General features: G+C 32.0%; 1 protein-coding gene across 4 annotated transcripts in view; it reads right to left on the reverse strand.

The window, feature by feature from the left end:
* Positions 1-4,133: 4,133 nt before the first annotated feature.
* LOC129318470 (TMV resistance protein N-like) overlaps positions 4,134-10,922 on the reverse strand; it is a 23,882-nt gene continuing 17,093 nt past the window's right edge. For 3 of the 4 annotated variants that reach the window (XM_054963252.1, XM_054963250.1, XM_054963251.1), the window contains 3 exons: positions 7,297-7,419; positions 4,925-5,752; positions 4,134-4,813 (listed from right to left, as the gene is read on the reverse strand). The gene's annotated coding sequence lies outside the window, so the exon portion shown is untranslated. The remainder of the gene's footprint in view (positions 4,814-4,924; positions 5,753-7,296; positions 7,420-10,922) is intronic. The other variant, XM_054963253.1, reaches the window with a different exon arrangement.

Below are 10,922 nucleotides of genomic sequence, written 5' to 3' on the forward strand. Positions count from 1 at the left end.
AATAAACAGTATTTTAATCATTTTTAAGAAAAAATAATTTCAATTTATTTCCTTAATCCTGCAATATTATTTTAGATTTCATTAATTTTAATTTCAAATAAAATTCCTACATGATTCCTTACTGACATTCCCCCATAAAAAAAGTAGGAAATAGATCTGTGATGAGTCTAATACGTCAATAAATTTGGAGGGCACCAAAATTTGCCCATTTCTGCCCTTAACATTATATGCCTACCTGTGGGAACTAATCCTCTCAGCAACTCATGTCTTAGTGTCTTAAAATCCTCCCCGTTTAAATAATCAGTAGACTCATAATATAAACTAGTTACATCATAAGGCTTTAAAATGGGAGAATGACAGTAAAGTTTTAAAAGAAGAAATTAATGAGAACTAAATTCTCAACAAAATTTTTGAAAAATGAGTTGTAAATATTAATGGGAATTTCAATTACAAACTAAAAATTACATTTAGAATTTATATCTCTTAGGCACTTCTGAATTTGAAATTATTTGAATTAATATTTGCAATTTATTTGTCAAAAAAAATTATCATAGATGTAACTATCATTAGTTCCCTCTTTTAGTCTTTACTTAACTATCATTTTCCTTTTAAAAATCTCTATGAACTGTGTATAGTCTATTTTTAAAATTTCAGTGCTATTGTTTTTAATTTATTATATTTTGAAAAATCATATGGTACTGCAGTTAAAAAAGTATGAGACACACAATAAAAACAGTAATAGATACCTAGGAGCACTTGGTTCGACTAGTTGAGGGAGTTGAATTAATTTATTTTAAAATCTTAAGTTCAAGTCATGATATGTGCAATCACATTAAATAAAAATGTCAAGAGTATTCCCAAGGTACTTGTAAGGCTGCCATTAGTAACAACAGTCCCATAAAACATACCCTTAGATTTTTTAGGACACTATTTAACAATGACTTAGACAGTGAGTTTACAGCATTGCATTTGTATCATATCCTTGAGGGGTTTGGTTCATGGAAACTTTCGGAGAACAGGATCCATGTCAAGGGCTTTTGAAGAAGCTGATTGGGGACACACTTGCGAACATATCTATAATATGAGATCAAGAGGAGAGTTTATTGGCGGCTGATTTCACTATCCGGTTTTGGTAAATCTTCTATTTCATCTCTTACCCCGTTTCTTTTCTCAATTATGGCTTCCCATCATCTGATTTATTTTCTTCTTTGATCTTCAATGTAATATTTACTACATGCCGTATATGGGAAAATTCAATTTCCAAGCCTTTGACAGCAACTATTTATAAAATATTTAGTGATGTAACGGGAAATTTTAAATTTTTTTTCGTATACTCATTTAGTCTCATTTTGAGGACAGACGGAGAGGATATTTGTTTTGGTTCTATTTCTAAGGCACCTCAATTATTATTGTATCCATATTTAGCTTTTTGTCCCTATTAAATGTTAGAAAGGTTATTAAATGTTAGAATATTTTATGCAATAAGAGTAAAGTTAAAAACATGTTAAATTCTTAGACTAATAAGGTTAAAAGATTTTCTTTGATTCTGGTAAAAATAGTGTAAATGACTTATAAATCAGATCTCATATATAAGTAAACATTAGGAGATTGATAATGAGAAAAATCCTTCTTTGATCAGCACTTAGTTGTTTTGAGATTCTACTTGTTTCCTTTTTTAACTACAGTCCATTTCCCCCTTTTTTACCACCCGTTCGTTGCTTATTTCGGTTGTGTTTTGCATTGTTATGCTTATTGTACTCTGTGTTTTAATTTGGTATTCCCCTGTTTGTGAGCGTGAGAAGCAAAATTAATACCTTTTGTATTAGGTTAGGGTTTGAAATTTGCAAATTTGACTGCTCTGACGACTGTTTCAATTTTCAACAGTTTTTAGAAATTTTTGTTGTATTTTTCATATTTAATTTTTCTTTATTTGGTTCTTGAGCTTCTTTGTTGATATGCGATGACTTGGAATGCTAGATTATCCTTATTCTAAGCTCAAACAAATTACAGTGTTTTATAACTACAAAAGAAAATTAACTCAATGAGATCCGCGATGTTTTATTTTTTTTTTAAATCTGAAACAGTAAGAATGTATATTAGCTGCATTTGTGTTTTGGACTTTTTTTTTTCCCGTTTGGCCCAAGTTTCTCCTTCTACTGCTGCTTTGTGTCTTCTCTGTTAAGGATATGTGTGATTGTATTTTGTTCATTTAATATTATAAGACATTTTTAATTGAATCACATCATTTATAATGAATTAGTTAATAATCTTTAAAATCACACACTCTTTTCACGTTTACCTTTATTTAATTAGGTGTCTCAATTAGAAAATATTATTAATTATACCTCATTAATTACACCTCAAAAAACCCATAATGCTTTATATTTTTGAATATCACTTTAAAAAAATGTTTTATATGCACTAAATCACACTGAGTGTAATGAGAAGTTAATCCTCAAATTCACCTTAAAAATAAGCTTCAATGGAAAGAACCAACTAAAACAACCTTTCAATCACAAAGCAGCCGCCTTGCGAAGAGAAACCTGCTAGTGGGGAGAAAAACCTTTATAGTTGACTATTATGATCAGCGAATTTTCAGTTAAACTGTACATGATAAACAAAAATAAAAATGCTTCAATTATAGTTACATTTGAATGCATAGAACTTTCTTAATTCTTATATATGAAAAAAATGAGATTAAAGTTTTATATTTTGTACAGTTTACAAATTTTTTTAAATAGATCCATATATTGATAAAGTTTTACGAGTATTTGTTAAGTTTGTAAGTATAACTAGCAAAATATTTTCACACATGTAACAATATATTGACAAATATAATAATAAAGATTGATTTAATTAATTATTTAAATTTTATGTTGTAAACATCAAATCAAAAATATGTGACATTGTAGCGATTAATAATACAATAATTTTTCGAAGAACTAATGCCATTGGTCATATGAAAATGATGCAAATGTTGCTGATGTTATATATGCAACAACAAAAAAACATGAGATATCCGTAAAAAAGGAACAATTCAAAGAAAGAAAGAAAGAAAGAAAGAAAGAAGAAGAAGAAGAAGAAGAAGAAGAAGAAGAAGATAATGTTAATGTACGTACCACCTTGAGTGATTTATTCCAAATTTTGGCAAATCTGCTGTTACATATTGTTACACAATACACGCCACCCGCACTTCCTTATTTTAAACTTTGATGTCTTAGTTACCAAAAATACCATTTGAAGTTGGTTTGCAGCCAAAGAGGAACAACAAGCATAGATAACACAGAGTTGATGGCTACAATTTGTTTGTATAGACAAACGATAGCCACAGTCAATCTCTTGAAATTTTTTATTAGGCAATATTCTATAAGTCCAAACATCATCAACCATATTCTCAGGGTGCTCCAAGTCAAGGTGTGAGGATGCCAAATCGTTTTCTAACGCTAAGCATGTGGCTATGCCCCACCATTCACTTGAATGACAATCTTCAGGTTTGCTTGCTATGGATGACACATTTGGATAATTGATTTCTTTCTCACAAAAATATTTTTGATTATATATGAAACCAGGGTGGCACTTCACTACCTTGAATTGTCAATACAAGACTATATTGCTTGAAGAAATCAGGTTGTGATTAAAAAAAATTGTTTGAATAAGAAGTATAATAATAAAATATAAGAAATTGAAAATATATACAAGTCAAATATATAGAGATTCATTGTCCAGGGAAAAAAAAGAAAAAAAAAGAAATTCAAGTAATTCAAAAAATAAAAAATGCTCACAATTTGTAATCTTGTGTAAGGATTCCATACTCCTGAAATAAAATGACAGGTTTTATGTTCTTCATAACAAGCTATAAAGCCGTTGCTGAAATTGATAACCTATACATAATAAAAAATTGGCTATGAAGAAATATAATGATTAATGTGAAAGAACAAGTAAAGATAAACAAAATAAACCTTAGATTGGAATGATTCAATGAACTCCCATAGTTTCTACTAACACAATGCTCCATTGATGGACAACCACTTGCGATGATAGATTTGACAGAAGTTGGGGCAAGGACCGAAGCGTAGAGCAATTAAAGAGATCAAAAAATAGAAGAAAGATTGGAAATGAGGCGAGATGGTAAGTCAATGAAATTGTTTCCACTTAAAATTAAATGTGTAAATGATGATAACATGCTTATGTCATCTGGAAGTGATCCATCATTAAGTTTGCAATAACCTAAATTTAATTGGCTCAAGAATGATAAAGAATGGGGCAACATAAAATTTTTTGACCTTAAAGGCCTTTGAAACCCAAATGACTTCTTCAGAAGGGACATGCAACTCCATGATGATGAAGAATGTGCTTGACTATTGTATTCACAAAGTGATGGTGCCTTTTTAGAAATTTCACTCATATCAAGCACTTCCAAAGCCCCATTTTCATTCAAGTCGTCTTGCATCCTTGAAAACGTTGAACAACCAAATTTTTTGATAATCTTCCTGGCTATCAATTTACAAACAAGCATAGAGAGATATTTCATTGCCTTTCCAAACTCAGGAGGTTTTATAATTTTTGAACAACTAGATAGAACAAAATTCTTTAAGCGATCCATCTCAAATTTTCTTGGAAGGGTTATAACTTTTTTGCATTTCAAATTAACAACAACAAGATTCTTATGTTGCCCAAGAGACTGGTGAACTTCAACCAGTTTAGAACACCCTTCTAGAATCAATATCTCAAGATTAGGAATTTAATCAAAACCTGGAGTTTTGATGAGGTATTTGGAATGAGATAAATCAATGGACTTCAGCCTTGGTGGAGACTAAAAAGAAAACAAAAAGAAAATAATAAGTCCTAAAATATGACAAACTAGTTATAATAATAAATTTATTAAATTAAGGACAAACAATTTAAATGAATGGATCATAATTACCTGTGCTCCCCTCCAAAGTTCTTTTAACTTGCTATGTTGCATTTTTAGAACAACAAGTTCATGGAGTTGAGTTTGATTGGGCAAAGAATCTAAAGGATGCCCATCCCCTCCTAAGACTTTCAGCCCATTGGGAAGGGACTTAATTCCATGCGAAAGATTCAATTGACAATGAGAAATATGTGAGCAGCTTGAAATGTCAAGTAATTTGAGATTGCTCATCTTTGAGAAGGCTTCAGGATGCCAAAGTTCATCAAATGTTTTTCTAAATGTTATAGCTATACCCCAAACAAAGAGTGTATGTATAGTCACAAAAACTTAAGGGTGTTACCTTATTTCCTTCTAATACATCATTGGCATCCTTAAAAGACAATATCCTAGAATGCTTGCTAGCATCATCAGGTGATTCTTGAGAGACAATATATTTCCCATATCTTGAAGTATATGATACACCCACAAACATCCTTCTGAATCAATTACTAGTGATTTGTCAATAAGAACATCTATTCCACTTGTTGGGTGAAGATCCTCATCCAATATTTCTAAATTTTTTATAAGAGGGCCTTTGGCCGTCCCATCAAAAAAGCAAGCAATATCCAAGAATATAGTCTTTTCCATATGATCTAATTCATAAAAACTTACCTTAAGTATCTTCAGAATGTTATTTGGAGGAACCTTCTTCAACTTAGCAAGTGCATCCTTCCATTTCTCTATAGTTCTTCAACAAAGAAAAGAACCCAACACTTTGAGTGCCAAAGGACGGCTGCTAGCATATAGAACTGTTAACCACAGTTCTGGAAAGCTCCCGAAAATCTTCACTTGGCTTACTTCCTTTAAAGGCATTTGATGGAAAAATTCAAGGGATTCATCACTAGTCAAGAATTTGATATCATACTAAGTAGATACACCATGTGATAATAATAACAAATGCTTGTCTCTAGTTGTTATTATTATAAAGCTCCTTTACCAAACCATCTTTGATTTCCTGCCAAATTTTCAAGTTGACTTATGTCACTCACATCATCAAGGACGGGAAGAATTTTCCTATTGCTTAACATGCTGTTTATCAACTTCCTTCCTTCGTAATAGTCATCCACATCCATGCTTCTTTTATACAAAGAGAAAGAAGTTTTTTTCGCAAGGAAACTAAACCTTCTGCTTCATGTACCTCTCTAACATTAAGAAGAAAGCAATGAACTTCAAACTCTTTGAACATTGTCTCATAGAAAGCTTTTGCAAGAGTAGTTTTACCTAAGCTACCTGTGACCCATATTCCTATAAATATAATTGGAACCTCACCCAATCCGTTATCTATAAGTGAATTTAAGTCTGCAAGTTCATTCAATTCCAATAATCTCTCAAAGTCAAATGGAAGTCCATCATATATTTTTTACCATACTTTTTCAATAACAGTTTCAACGAGTTTTGCTTCATGCCTACAAAGGAATATAAAGTATGATATCTTTAACGTCAAGTCAATTGAATTTTAACTTTTATATAAATAAAATGGTTAACATGATATAAAGAAAAGATGGTCACATGGGTAAAATTAATTGTTAGTTCAACTACGTAACATAAGTTAACCTTCACATGCATACTTTTTCGTAGTTTTTAAAATTATTGTAATGCAATATTAAATGGCTTGGATGCATAACTTTGGTTCCTAATTGTTTAGGTGATCATGTGTTACTAAATTGCTTCCCCATAATTTTCTTACTGGCATTAACGTTCTTTTGCAATCATGAGTTGGATTTAAAAAGGACTCAGTATTCAAAACATGCACCTCAATTCTGAAGTGAATGGTGATTCGCATGGAGTATGATGAGGTGAGTCAATTTAATCATGATTAGTAGATAATTTGACTTTTCATAGATTTTGTATTTGAATTTATATAATGGAAAACATTTTTTTAATCTCTAGAGTAATCGTCAATATTGGTCGAGGTTAATGTATAGTTTTTATGAAGAAGAAATCAATCTACAAAATTATAGTCAGTTTTGGTCAAATTAAATCTCCATTGTCATCAAACATTGTTGCTACATGTTAGTGACATGTGATCTTAGAGACATTGACCGAAGTTAGCCATAACTTCGAATATTTATTTCTTAATTAATGAAAAAAACTAAAGGGTCTTAAAGAAAATCCAAAACTCTAGAAACAAAAAACTATGTTTCCCCCCGTATATGTGATCATATTAGAATAGCTAACAACAATTTTAAGTAGTTTAATGTAATTAATATCCACACCCTTAATATTTTTTTTATAATTACACACAAACGAAATAAGCATGAAAGGAAATATTCTTCATATCCACACCCTTAAAATTATTAAAAAAATATACATGATACATATTGGAAGTTCAAGAAAGAAATTACCAACTATCAGAGTGCCAACCAGATAAGTTAGCAACTTCTTCCAAAGCATCCCTCCAATTATGCACCTTTATCTTGATTGTGAATTTCTTCATGCTTTTTTAATGCTTCTGCAAAACTTCCTCTCTGATGTCGAACATCAGATAGATCCATACCATAAAGATTGGAAATACATGAAAATCCAACTATTTCTTAAAATGAATAATCTTTAATAGCTCATCCAAGCACCAGGTCGAAGAAGCATAATTTGGAGAGAGAACAACAATTGCAGAAAGAGATTCTTCAATTACTGGACTAATAGTGTGTTTAGTAAAACTTTCAGAGAAAGAAAAAGAACCTTGAACTTAAATCAGAAGTTAAAACAAAAAGGGAATCCTGGATTTTACTTTTCCTCCTAATTATCAACAACCAAGTCATTGACTCAATAGCCAGCATCTCATCTATAGGCAAATGAAAAAATAAGCAGTGACTTACCAGCCACAATCGATAATGAAGATGAAGATGGCCAATGCAGCAAGAGAGTGCCGATGATGGCCGGCAGAGCAAGGGAGTGGCCACTAATGGCAGGCAGAGCAAGAGAGCGAATGGTCAATGGAGTAAGAGCATTGAACAAATATTGGAGAAGAGAACCTAAATGGAATAAAAAATAATAAACGGCTGAGATTAACACGCAATGGACAGCCTAGATTTTTTCTTCTTTTAAAGGAAATGTTGTGCACGCGCAATGAGCACCTTCGTGTGCTGAGCATTGAAGATGAACCCGATTATAAAGATGCAAATATGGAGACGACGAAAGTAGAAGGAGAGATCAATCTTCCAAGTTTTAGAACTTCCCCTTGATTCCCATGATACCCTTGACATTCTGCAAATTTCTCTCATATATCTACATGATAGAGCAAGCATTCGGGTTTTCATCGCTGAATATCTGGTGGAGTGGGTAAGGGTTCATCTCTATGGTGTAAGAAGGGTAGAAATAATATGTGTTCACTGTCATCTCCACCACCTTCGCCTCTTCCGTCACCACTTCTTCCTCCGCTTTTTGCTGCCACAGCCTCCCCCTCTCCAGCTTCTTTCTCCTTCTCCTCCTTCTCTTCTCCTTTTCCTTCTTACCTCTCTCTTCTCTCTCTGCCCCCTTCCTCTACTTTCTCCTCTCCTCCCTTCTTTCCTTCCTCTGCTTTCTCTTTCTTCTCTGTCACCTCTTGCTTCACTATCACAGCTTGCTTCCCTGTTCGCTTCCACATGAACTCCACCAATTTCGCTGGATCAAACACTCCCTTCACGCTCACCTCTGACTTCTTCAGATCCAGCTCCGCCGATCCCACCCCTACAAATTATTTTCACCCTATTAGAATGCAAACCTTTTGTTTCACATGCCTCTCTGACATTAAGAGAAAGCAATGAACTTCAAAGTCTTTGGTACTTTTGCTCATAAAAAGTTCTTGCAAGAGTAGTTTTACCTGAACCACCTGCGCCCCATAATCCTATAAATCGAACTTCATCCAATCCATCTTCTAAAAGTGAATTAAAGTTGGCATGTTTTGATCCAATTCCAACTAATCTCTGAGAGTCAAATGGAAGTTTATCATATATTTTTGACCTCATTTTTTTCAATAACATCTTCAATGAGTTTTGTTTTCACGAGACCTGCAAAGGAAAATAAAGTAATGCCTTTAACATTAAGTCAATTGAATTTAATTTATATAAACTAGAATAGTTAATGTGATATAAAGAAAACATGTCACAAGGGTAACATTTTTAGTTCAACTACGTAACATAAGTTAACCTTGACATACATTTATCATGATTTTTAAAATTATTGTAATGCAGTTTGTGATAGAAACAGAAAAATAATATTATTGACAGCCTTATTTTTAAACTTACTATTTTTTTCCTCTTATTTGTTTTATGACAGGACCTATATCAATTATGAAAGCTACACTTTGTAAGGAGTTTGAGCTGAGTCAATTCAACCATAATTCATACATAATTTGACTTTTCATATAGATTTTTATTCAAATTTTTATAAGGGGAGAACATTTTTTTTTCTCTAGAGTTTGGTCAATATAAGTCTAGGTGTTACTATAGTTTTTTTATTATTATTAAGAATTCAATCTATAAAATTATAGTCAAGTTTGGTCAAAATCTCTATTGTCATCAAACACCGTTGGGTACATAAGGACATGTTATCTCCCACCAAAGTTAACTATAAGACCTATTCTTAAGTGATGAAAAAAACTTTAGAATCTTAATTTAAGACCAAAAAACTCTAGGAATAAAAAAATGTTGTCCCTTTATATATAATCATATTATAATATAGGTAACAACAATTTTTAAATATTTTTAAGTAATTAAATCCATAACCTCAATTAATATTCATTTTTTTATAATTACGAAAAATATGAAGTACACAATTAAAATGAAAGGAAATAGTCTTCATATCCGCACCCTTAATATTATTTTAACAAAGTATTCATGATAATTGTAGAAGTTCAGAAATTACCAATTGTTAGAGTCCCAGCCAGATAAGTTAGCAAACTTCTTCCAAGAATCCCTCCAACTTTTCACCTTCATCTTGTCTTGGGGAAGTTTTTCTTCCTGCTTTTAAATACTTCTGCAAAACTTCCCTTTGATGTCGAACATCAGACGGATCCACACCATAAAAGATTGGAAATACATGAAGACTGACTCTTTCTTAAACATGAAGAATCGTTGAGAGCTCATCCAAGCACCAGGTTGAAGAAGCATAATTGGAGGAGAAAACAATATTGCAGAAAGTGATTCTTTAATTGCTTGGAGCAGACTTGGTTTAATAACTTGTCCCCTCTCAAGTTCTCATTCATCCCTTAAAGCTATGATTCCCTTCCGTTGTAAAGTACATTACAAATGATCTGTAAAGCTTCTACGAGTGTCTTCTCCTCGAAAACTCAAGAACACATGATACTTCCATCTTCTAGCCAAACTGAAGAGCTTGAAGGGTAGTCAACTCGATGAGCTTCAAGTGCCATAACAGTTTGAAGCTGCACCACGCAAATTACGACAAATACATTCATCAACATCAGGATGTGTATGATAGACAGAAACTTTAACAAATAATGTGGCAATCAATCAGAAAGTATTAGGGTGAAACTAATTTATGTACGACAATCTTTTGCCTGTAATGGTATTACAAACAATACTTCATACAGCGATGCTGTCTCGGTTAGTAGGGAAGCAATGCAGAAAGAAATGAGTATTGGGAAGTGAAGAATGACACATTTTACACGAAGTTATCAAACAAAGACTAGAAATTGGTTGCAGCCGCTTATTTGCACATATTTCATATTATATCTATATATATATATATATATCTGTTGCTGTTTCAAGCTTGAATTGCTTTTATAATCAATATTTTTTTCTTTTTCTTTATTCTAGCCTTCAATTCAGACTCATTTGGTTGGCAGCTTAAACAAGCACTTCTTTGAGAGGCATACCTCTCACCCAGAATTCATTAATCATATTATATGCTGCGTGTGTGTGGTAACAAGAAAAAAGCATATATGTTTTATTAAGTTATTGAAATATTATCTTTGTTAGACTCACAACTTTTTCAGACTTTTACTGTCTCAAAAATACATTGATTTATCTTTTAA

The sequence above is a fragment of the Prosopis cineraria genome, unplaced genomic scaffold, assembly GCF_029017545.1.
Source record: "Prosopis cineraria cultivar Desert tree isolate PC_DT_omini unplaced genomic scaffold, ASM2901754v1 PC8, whole genome shotgun sequence".
NCBI lineage: Eukaryota > Viridiplantae > Streptophyta > Magnoliopsida > Fabales > Fabaceae > Prosopis > Prosopis cineraria.